Source organism: Triturus cristatus, chromosome 8 (genome assembly GCF_964204655.1).
Source record: "Triturus cristatus chromosome 8, aTriCri1.1, whole genome shotgun sequence".
NCBI lineage: Eukaryota > Metazoa > Chordata > Amphibia > Caudata > Salamandridae > Triturus > Triturus cristatus.
Genome location: NC_140591.1, coordinates 487,480,272 through 487,490,013, shown reverse-complemented (window position 1 = coordinate 487,490,013; position 9,742 = coordinate 487,480,272). Strand labels below are relative to the sequence as shown.

General features: G+C 42.0%; 1 long non-coding RNA gene across 1 annotated transcript; it reads right to left on the bottom strand.

Annotated features, from left to right (window-relative positions):
* Window positions 1-2,880: 2,880 nt before the first annotated feature.
* On the bottom strand, window positions 2,881-9,356 carry LOC146802392 (uncharacterized). The gene is made up of 2 exons (XR_014967753.1): window positions 8,315-9,356; window positions 2,881-5,411 (listed from the first exon to the last, which is right to left on the bottom strand). It is a non-coding gene; the product is annotated as an uncharacterized LOC146802392 (long non-coding RNA).
* Between the last annotated feature and the right edge of the window lie 386 nt (window positions 9,357-9,742).

Below are 9,742 nucleotides of genomic sequence, written 5' to 3'. Positions count from 1 at the left end.
ACTAAAAAGTGTTTATTCTTTAAAAATTATTATCTCTGGCTCACTATATTGGATTTTTGTCAATTTAGTGTCATTGTAATCATAAAAATATGTTGTGTTTTTATAAATTGGTTGTGGATTTATGCTGTGTTTTGTGTCTTAATTTATTATTTAATGTATTGGTGTTTTAAATGCTTCACACACCTGCCTCCTAAGTTAAGTGTACCTGCTCATTGCTATCTACCAAGGGTTGAACAAGGGAATCATTTATTGAGACCTTGTCTTGACCTTATATTGCGTTGATGGCCTTATTGCTAGTGGTAGGTGCATACTTACCCCTACTAATAATCCAAGTTCCAACAGGAATCATAAATGAAAAATATCCAAATAATCTTGACTGAAAGAGTAAATTGTATTTTGTAATGACAGTAACTTAATCATTACAAATACAAAAAACAGATATAAGAAACCATGGGGCTTCCACTGAAATTATAATTTGAGATCAAAAAGATGCTAAACAGAAAACAGAGGTATAGCGAGGCTACCTCCCTTTTTTAACAAGAGTTTGACAGTGAACTATATAACACAATATTTGCTTTGTAGGATTCATTATTTAAGGCCATCTTCATTTTATGTAAATAAATAGCTTGCCCTTTCAAACATTTATAATGGATTTATTATTTTTACTTCAACACTTTCAGAAGAAAAAAATGTAAGTGTTCCCCACTCCTGTATAGAATCAACCAGCTTGCTCTGCAGGACAAGCTGCAGAGGAACCTTTTATGACCTCATAGGATAAGGAACAAATGGGGGGCTTCTCACTCTGTTGAAGGGTCATATGTTATGTCAGATATATTTATTTATATGTCAATCATTTTCCATAGGTGGTGCTTTCAAGTAACCAGTCAGGTCTGATAACTTCTTGCCCTTATTTTGACAATTCCAGATCAGAGTTGGATGTTGTTTGTAAGTTGTGGTAAGGGGAAAGTAATATAGGAATATTTTATGTTTTGCTGTTGATGGGTTAGTGTATTGTAATTATTCTGTCCATGACATTGTTTAATGCTGCTGTAGTCATGCTTATATTAATCTAAGAGACGCATCAGTTCAATTTTGGATGTGAGTGAGCTATTCTGACTAATCTGTTGAGTTGGCAGTTCATGTGTGTTATGTAGTGGAAAGGACTATTGTGTGCATGTTGACACACAACTATGTGATATGTCTGCACTTTGTTGTCTGTCTTTTTAGGGTTCTATGTAATGTAGTTAATCAGAGGTTCTGTTTGTGTTAGTGCAGTTAGGGCACAATAACAGCCATTTACGATATATCTTATTTGTTTTAGGAGCATGCGTTATATTTTGTTCTAAGTGTTCTGTTGAGCTAAGTATGGGTCTGTCAATGTAATAATATGGGAAATCATGTGCTCACCCAGCCAGTAGCCCAAATTCATGTTACCATTCACAAACAGCAACACCAGGCCACCTGTATTCAGTCTTTACCAGGTGTGTTACCATACAGATATAGTGACTAAGGGCCTCATGTAGGTAAATAAATTTTACCGGTTCGTAAATACCGAGCCGTACCGAATCGGTAAATTAGAATCGGTAAGTTATATGTAGGTAAAAATTCGGTAACAGTTACCGAGTCGGTAACATTCGGTAATTACGAATCGGAATTCACCGAATCGGTAAATACCGAGGTGGTATTTACCGAATCGGAAAATACCGAGGTGGAAGTTACCGAATCGGAAAATACCGAGGTGGTAGTTGCCGAATCGGAAAATACCGATTCGGTATGTACGGAGTGGTTAAAGAAAATCACATGACTTGACGAAACAGCGAATCCAGTGCAACGACAGCCCACCCAACCAGGAACTGCCCACACCCAGGCAGGTGTACTCAATTAGCCGAAGTGGCCACACCCAGGCAGGTGTACATAATTAGCCGACCCTGGAGAGGCTTGGAGTGCAGAGGAGAGGCAGGGAGCAGTTGCATGAGCGAGCGGGTAAACGAACAGCATGTCCAGCCAGAGAACACAGAAAGACGGAGGGGAAAGGAGGAGGAAGCTGAAATTTAGCCCCAAGGAACTCCAGGTGCTGGTGGAGGAGGTCGTGAAGCAGCACCAGAAGCTGTTCGGCAGGCAATCCCTGCAAGTGCCTGAGGTGGAAAAGCGCAACATATGGCTGGCCATCTGTAATGGCTGGATTTTCTGTTTAGATGGGATCAGCCCCCAGGGGCCCCTGTGACCCAGCCAAAACGTACTCACCTTCCCTTTTTAGATCATATTTACAATGGGTAGATATAAAGATAAATATACAGGTCGCACCTAAGAATGGGGAATGACAATATACATATATGGACTTTCTACAATATCTTATTCACATCAGTTGGCCTCGCGGTCGCCCTGACCCAGACCGTTCTACCCTAGAGCAGATCTGACACGCAATCCGGCGTATCTACACACATGGGCCTGCAGAACCCAGTGCTCCCTTTTCCAAACCGTTCGCGATCCTGCGAAACTTACACACTAGTTCCACTACCTAGTGCTCTCATTTACTCAAGCCACAATCTTGTGGGTATCCACACTGGTTCGACCCCCCAGTGCTCTCATTAACGCCGCATATCAACGACGACCACATTCCTATGAACATCTATACATATATATATATATATATATTGGGATATTATCTCAGCTGTCTACTCGGGATGAAACTACAATAATAACTTTGAATGTGGGTCCAGATTATTGTGTATTACCTGCTCTTGGCATCAAAGGTCCACTCACTCCCTATTTATGTGATCACCACTTACCTGATTGGGATTACTCATCCATTCACGCGCCTAGTGCTCACCTAGGAGCTTCATTTACCTTCAGTGAATAAGAATAGGGGCTACACACCAGTTTGTTATAAACTGGGGGTCATTTATTACAGTAATATAAACATTAATACAAATCTAACAAAGGCTATAGGTAGAACACACTACTTAAAAGAGAAGGATTACACATAACAGGAACACTCCGCTGAAAGGGAAAAGATTAAGTGTAGCTAATGTGATGAATACGACATCACCTGGTTAGTATGAAGTGTTGCTCTAGCTGTCATCTGGGTTCCTCTCTCGTCTGTGCCTTGGCTCATCTCATGCTCTCTCTCTCTCCTGCACTCTTGGGTACACCTCTGCGCTGATCGCTCTGTCTCTGGACTCCTCTCCCCCACACGAACTGTCTCTCCACCTTGCGTCTTCACTCTTAATGGTTCCTGCCGCTCTGATCACCGTTCATTCTACTATCTTATTCGCTTTGTCTCTGCGCCAATGTCCAATTAACTCCATCTGCTCCCATAGGTTAGTCCACGATCTCTCCTCCGTCCCTTCTAAAAAGCATTACTTCAGACTCCAGCTATTCACACCTCCTCCTGATAAGCAACTGCTTCCTTCAGTTCCAGCTCAATATTCAACTCAGCTCTTCTCCAGATTGAACTCTCTCTCTCTCTCTCTCTGCCAACTCCACTCCACCGCTCTCCTCTCTCTGCTGCTGGACTCTCTCCTCGACTGCCCTCTGACTGACTCACTGACTCCGCCTCTGCACTTCACAAATATAGAATGCTGTTTCCCCATGGAAAGTTCCAGCCATCAGCCCACCGCCCACCGGGTCTCTGCATCACCTCGCATCAAGGACACTTTCCCAGGTGGCCAGCCTTTTGTTGTGTCTTCTACACAGAGAATAATACAGCCTACCGATAAGGGCTGGCCCAGACCGGTTCTCTCCAAGTGACAAACAGCCTTAACTATAAACTTTGCCTTTGCCCTGAAGAGCCTCTCAGCTTCATCAAGATGGAGTCCCTCTAGCTCTAGGCCTGTAGGCCTGAAAGGGGTGAAATGCTCCTTAGCTCTGTCAGAATACCTACATGAACCATACCAATATGTCTAATATGTCAAAGCCAATAGGCAATAGACAGGTTAAAGTCAAGAATAAAGGCATATTAAGCAGCTATCCTCTTCTAGGTCTGGAAAAAGGGCTTAAAAGGGCCAACACAGGCTAAGAATGCCTATACTAGATGCGAGCAAGAATAATGATCTATTATCACTGCTAAATAAAGCCAAAAACCCTGCCATTACATTGCACCCTAGATCCTTATCTTGCGAGCATCTTATAAACAACAACAACCATCTAAACAAACATCAACATAATCTATCCAACATAGGCTAAAAATACCTATCCTAGATGTGAGCAAGACTAAGATCTATATCACTGCTAAATATCTCTGCCATCCACCCTTAGATCCTTATCTTGCGAACATCTGACAAACAATAACATCTAAATAAACAAACATCAACAAAATCTATCAACAAATCAAAACCTAAAAAACTCCCTAAAAACAATGACAACTCAAAAAAAAAATTCCACCTGAAACTCAATTGTAGGGAATAGAGACCTAAAAACAAATCAAAGCACCCTTGACTCGAATGCTGAAAATATCTGAGATTGGATCTGATAACGAAAGAAACTAACCAAAGCATCCTCAAACTAAATGTTCCTCAACTTCTAATGATAACTGGTGAAATCTAGTGATGTAGGGACTTATGTGTTGAATGAAAACAGCAAGGGGCCTAAATGGGCCTACTTCGGACAACTTAAGGCTAAATGAGACCTACCTACCATTGTCAACTTAAGAACTAAATGTGTTTCAACTCCTAATGAGAGAACAAGAAAGGGCCTAAATGAGCCTTACGTACTATAGGCAACTTAAGCTAATGATGACTCATGAAACTATTGGTGTAGGTGCTAATATGTGAGATGAAAATAACAATAGGCCTAAATGAGGCCTACCTGCTGACATTTGTCAATTTAAAGTGAAATCCGAGAAATACAATTGCAAGGTCTGGGCAAACATTAATACACAATCATACTAAAAAAAACACTCTACCCAGAACAATCCAAATTTTAAGGTAACCTCCCAGTAATCAAGGTGAAAATGTAAGAACAGTAAAAAACAACCCAATTTCTACAAGATAGCTGGTGTAACACCAATCCTAAAACAGCCATTTTACATACTGTGGAACACATGTGTGCACCACCAGGGAAAAAAAAAAGTCCTTCATTTGGAAAAACTATAATAGGTGACAAAAATTCTTTTTAAAAGTGGGGCCTGCTTGTAGAGATGTCAAAATTGCAGGCATTTTTTTTTTGTTGCTTGAAAAGTGGGGCCTGATTGTTCAAGCGATAAATCAATGTCCAAATTCTTCAGTGTAGGCCACCACCCTGCATCCTCGGTACTTCCTCCAATGGGCCATCCATCACCCGGTCTGGTCCGGTCTGGTCTGGTCTTGTTCCATCATCCAAAACAATAAACTAAAATAATAACATGAAAATAAAAAGCTAAAACAAATAAAGGGAGTGGGCAGACGCACGCACGCACCCCAACTGCAGCAATCCTAGAAACAAGAGAAGAAGTATCATTATTCTTGTAAAATAAAATTTTCCATTTAAAAAGCACCCCGGGTGCCTTTCATTATCGAAAAGAAGAGCCAGGTCTCCCGCCCTTATATAAACAAGCCGTCCGCGGAAGAAAATTGGATAATAGCCAATCATAACGAAACAGGGACGTGATCGGAGCTTGCAAAATGAAAAAAAAAGAATTCGTCTGCGCAGACCAGCTGGTCTGCCAAGGTCAAAAAACAAATTCCTTGTAAGTTTTGTTCCCAGACCTGAATGTGCTAACTAACGAAAGCTAGCATGTTAAAAAAAAAACAATTCTGTTACAATGTACTGCTACTTAAAAGCTCCAGTTTCTAAAAAGACTTGTGTCTAACTAATTCAGCTAAAGGCAAGACATTTAAAATATGGGCACTTATTTAGAAAGGGGCAACTAACTTATGCACACAAGATTATACATTCTGCATTTGGGAAAAAAAAACGAATTAACATGGTCCATTGTCAGCTGCTGAAAGAGAAATAATTTGTAAAACAACATAAAATGCAGATACATTTCAACATTGTATTTAATCTAATGTTTTGCTGACACATTTATAAAAGAATACATTTTAATTCACATTTGGGAAAATAATAATGTTACATTTTATAGTTTTTCAAAGGCACACGGTTGCCTTTCACTAATTAAAAGCACATGTTACCATGCACTGTCGGGCAAGATTGATTATTCTCAACCTGTTATCATTGCAACCAGCACATACCTTTCTAGATGGAAAACCCACAAAGAAATAATTAATGAAAACAGCTCCGTAGCGTGCACTTCTAACGGACCATCTTTCACAGCTTTCTCCGTAACGTTGATTTATAACCACATCAGTTCCAAGGCAAACCCACACAAATTCGTAGACGCATTTCAAAAAGAATGTGAAATGAACAGAACCCTTTGCAAAGCACAAGATGTTACCTTTCCGTCAAGAAACTGACAAAGCACATAGGCTGACCAAGGAACCAAAAAAAAAAGTCAAAATCAAACCATCAAAAATCCTTAAAATAATTCACTGACCTTTATAGTCAGGTCAGATAACCATGCATGTTGACAGCATGTAAAAAATAAAGACTGCCATCTCAACTCAAGATATTAACCCTTTGGCAGCTCAAGCACAATCATTCCCCAATGTCCATGGATACATGGGAAAGTCATGAGCACATCTCTTCACGTTTACAGATAACACGTACACATATTTTCAAAACGTTATCCCCAAGCACCCGAGAAAGATCCAGCTCTCTCCTGCCAAACGTAATGATAACATGCCCTGTCCAAGCCATGACCACATGGCGCTATTCACAAGCCATATTTACAAGACAAGCCTTTCACAAACAACATTTCCAAGGCGCAATGCACAAGGAACACAACAGATCAACATAAGAACATGCACCTCACAAATCACAATAATATGGCGCTATTCACAAGTCATATTTACAAGACAATCTTTTCACAAACAATGTATCCAAGGCGCAATGCACAAGGAACACAATAAATCAACATGAGAACCTGCACCTCACAAGTCACATTAATATGGCGCTATTCACAAGTCATATTTACAAGGAGCTATATTCACAGAACTCCACAAATCATAGAACAATGAACACATTTCACATTGCACAGCATAAGCAGATGCAGCAAGCAATTGAATGGGCAATTTAAAAGCATTTTTTACACACAATTATACAATTGGACCATCACATAGATGTAACTGGCTTCCTCATGTAATGTCATCCTTCAACTCTGACAGTTTAAACACCAAGATGAAAACCATTCCTTCCACCCTGAATAAACCAAATGCCATGATGTAATACAATCTCCTCACGCTGCAACTGTTCAAGCCAATAGGTCTAACAGGCTACATAAACTGCAACATTACGCCAGATGAAACTAGCGTTCAGGGCACTCACTCAGAACACATGGAAAACTCTCTAAGCACATGGCCAGGCACACAGAGTTCGTAAACTGTCCGACTACGCCAAATGTAATGGCTGGATTTTCTGTTTAGATGGGATCAGCCCCCAGGGGCCCCTGTGACCCAGCCAAAACGTACTCACCTTCCCTTTTTAGATCATATTTACAATGGGTAGATATAAAGATAAATATACAGGTCGCACCTAAGAATGGGGAATGACAATATACATATATGGACTTTCTACAATATCTTATTCACATCAGTTGGCCTCGCGGTCGCCCTGACCCAGACCGTTCTACCCTAGAGCAGATCTGACACGCAATCCGGCGTATCTACACACATGGGCCTGCAGAACCCAGTGCTCCCTTTTCCAAACCGTTCGCGATCCTGCGAAACTTACACACTAGTTCCACTACCTAGTGCTCTCATTTACTCAAGCCACAATCTTGTGGGTATCCACACTGGTTCGACCCCCCAGTGCTCTCATTAACGCCGCATATCAACGACGACCACATTCCTATGAACATCTATACATATATATATATATATATATTGGGATATTATCTCAGCTGTCTACTCGGGATGAAACTACAATAATAACTTTGAATGTGGGTCCAGATTATTGTGTATTACCTGCTCTTGGCATCAAAGGTCCACTCACTCCCTATTTATGTGATCACCACTTACCTGATTGGGATTACTCATCCATTCACGCGCCTAGTGCTCACCTAGGAGCTTCATTTACCTTCAGTGAATAAGAATAGGGGCTACACACCAGTTTGTTATAAACTGGGGGTCATTTATTACAGTAATATAAACATTAATACAAATCTAACAAAGGCTATAGGTAGAACACACTACTTAAAAGAGAAGGATTACACATAACAGGAACACTCCGCTGAAAGGGAAAAGATTAAGTGTAGCTAATGTGATGAATACGACATCACCTGGTTAGTATGAAGTGTTGCTCTAGCTGTCATCTGGGTTCCTCTCTCGTCTGTGCCTTGGCTCATCTCATGCTCTCTCTCTCTCCTGCACTCTTGGGTACACCTCTGCGCTGATCGCTCTGTCTCTGGACTCCTCTCCCCCACACGAACTGTCTCTCCACCTTGCGTCTTCACTCTTAATGGTTCCTGCCGCTCTGATCACCGTTCATTCTACTATCTTATTCGCTTTGTCTCTGCGCCAATGTCCAATTAACTCCATCTGCTCCCATAGGTTAGTCCACGATCTCTCCTCCGTCCCTTCTAAAAAGCATTACTTCAGACTCCAGCTATTCACACCTCCTCCTGATAAGCAACTGCTTCCTTCAGTTCCAGCTCAATATTCAACTCAGCTCTTCTCCAGATTGAACTCTCTCTCTCTCTCTCTCTGCCAACTCCACTCCACCGCTCTCCTCTCTCTGCTGCTGGACTCTCTCCTCGACTGCCCTCTGACTGACTCACTGACTCCGCCTCTGCACTTCACAAATATAGAATGCTGTTTCCCCATGGAAAGTTCCAGCCATCAGCCCACCGCCCACCGGGTCTCTGCATCACCTCGCATCAAGGACACTTTCCCAGGTGGCCAGCCTTTTGTTGTGTCTTCTACACAGAGAATAATACAGCCTACCGATAAGGGCTGGCCCAGACCGGTTCTCTCCAAGTGACAAACAGCCTTAACTATAAACTTTGCCTTTGCCCTGAAGAGCCTCTCAGCTTCATCAAGATGGAGTCCCTCTAGCTCTAGGCCTGTAGGCCTGAAAGGGGTGAAATGCTCCTTAGCTCTGTCAGAATACCTACATGAACCATACCAATATGTCTAATATGTCAAAGCCAATAGGCAATAGACAGGTTAAAGTCAAGAATAAAGGCATATTAAGCAGCTATCCTCTTCTAGGTCTGGAAAAAGGGCTTAAAAGGGCCAACACAGGCTAAGAATGCCTATACTAGATGCGAGCAAGAATAATGATCTATTATCACTGCTAAATAAAGCCAAAAACCCTGCCATTACACCATCCAGGCGCAGGTCAATGCTGTGGGAGTGACCCACAGGGACATTGAGGTCCTCAAAAAGCGCTGGTATGACCTCAGGATTGTAACCAAGAGGAAGATGGGCGACATCCAGAAGGAGGCCAGCCAGACCGGAGGTGGAACCAACAGGGCACCTGCCCTCACCGAACTGGAGGAGCTGGTGGCGGCCACAATCGAGCAAGAGAGCGTTGTGGGACTTGGGGACGCCGACAGCTCTGCCAGAGCCGCAACACACCAAGGTAAGACGAAAGCACAGCACTGTATGCCCCCCTACCCCATCCCACATCCCCCAAATGTGAAACGAGAATCACACTGCAGTCCACACGTGTCAGTGCAGACAGGCAATGCATTTCGGGAGATGTA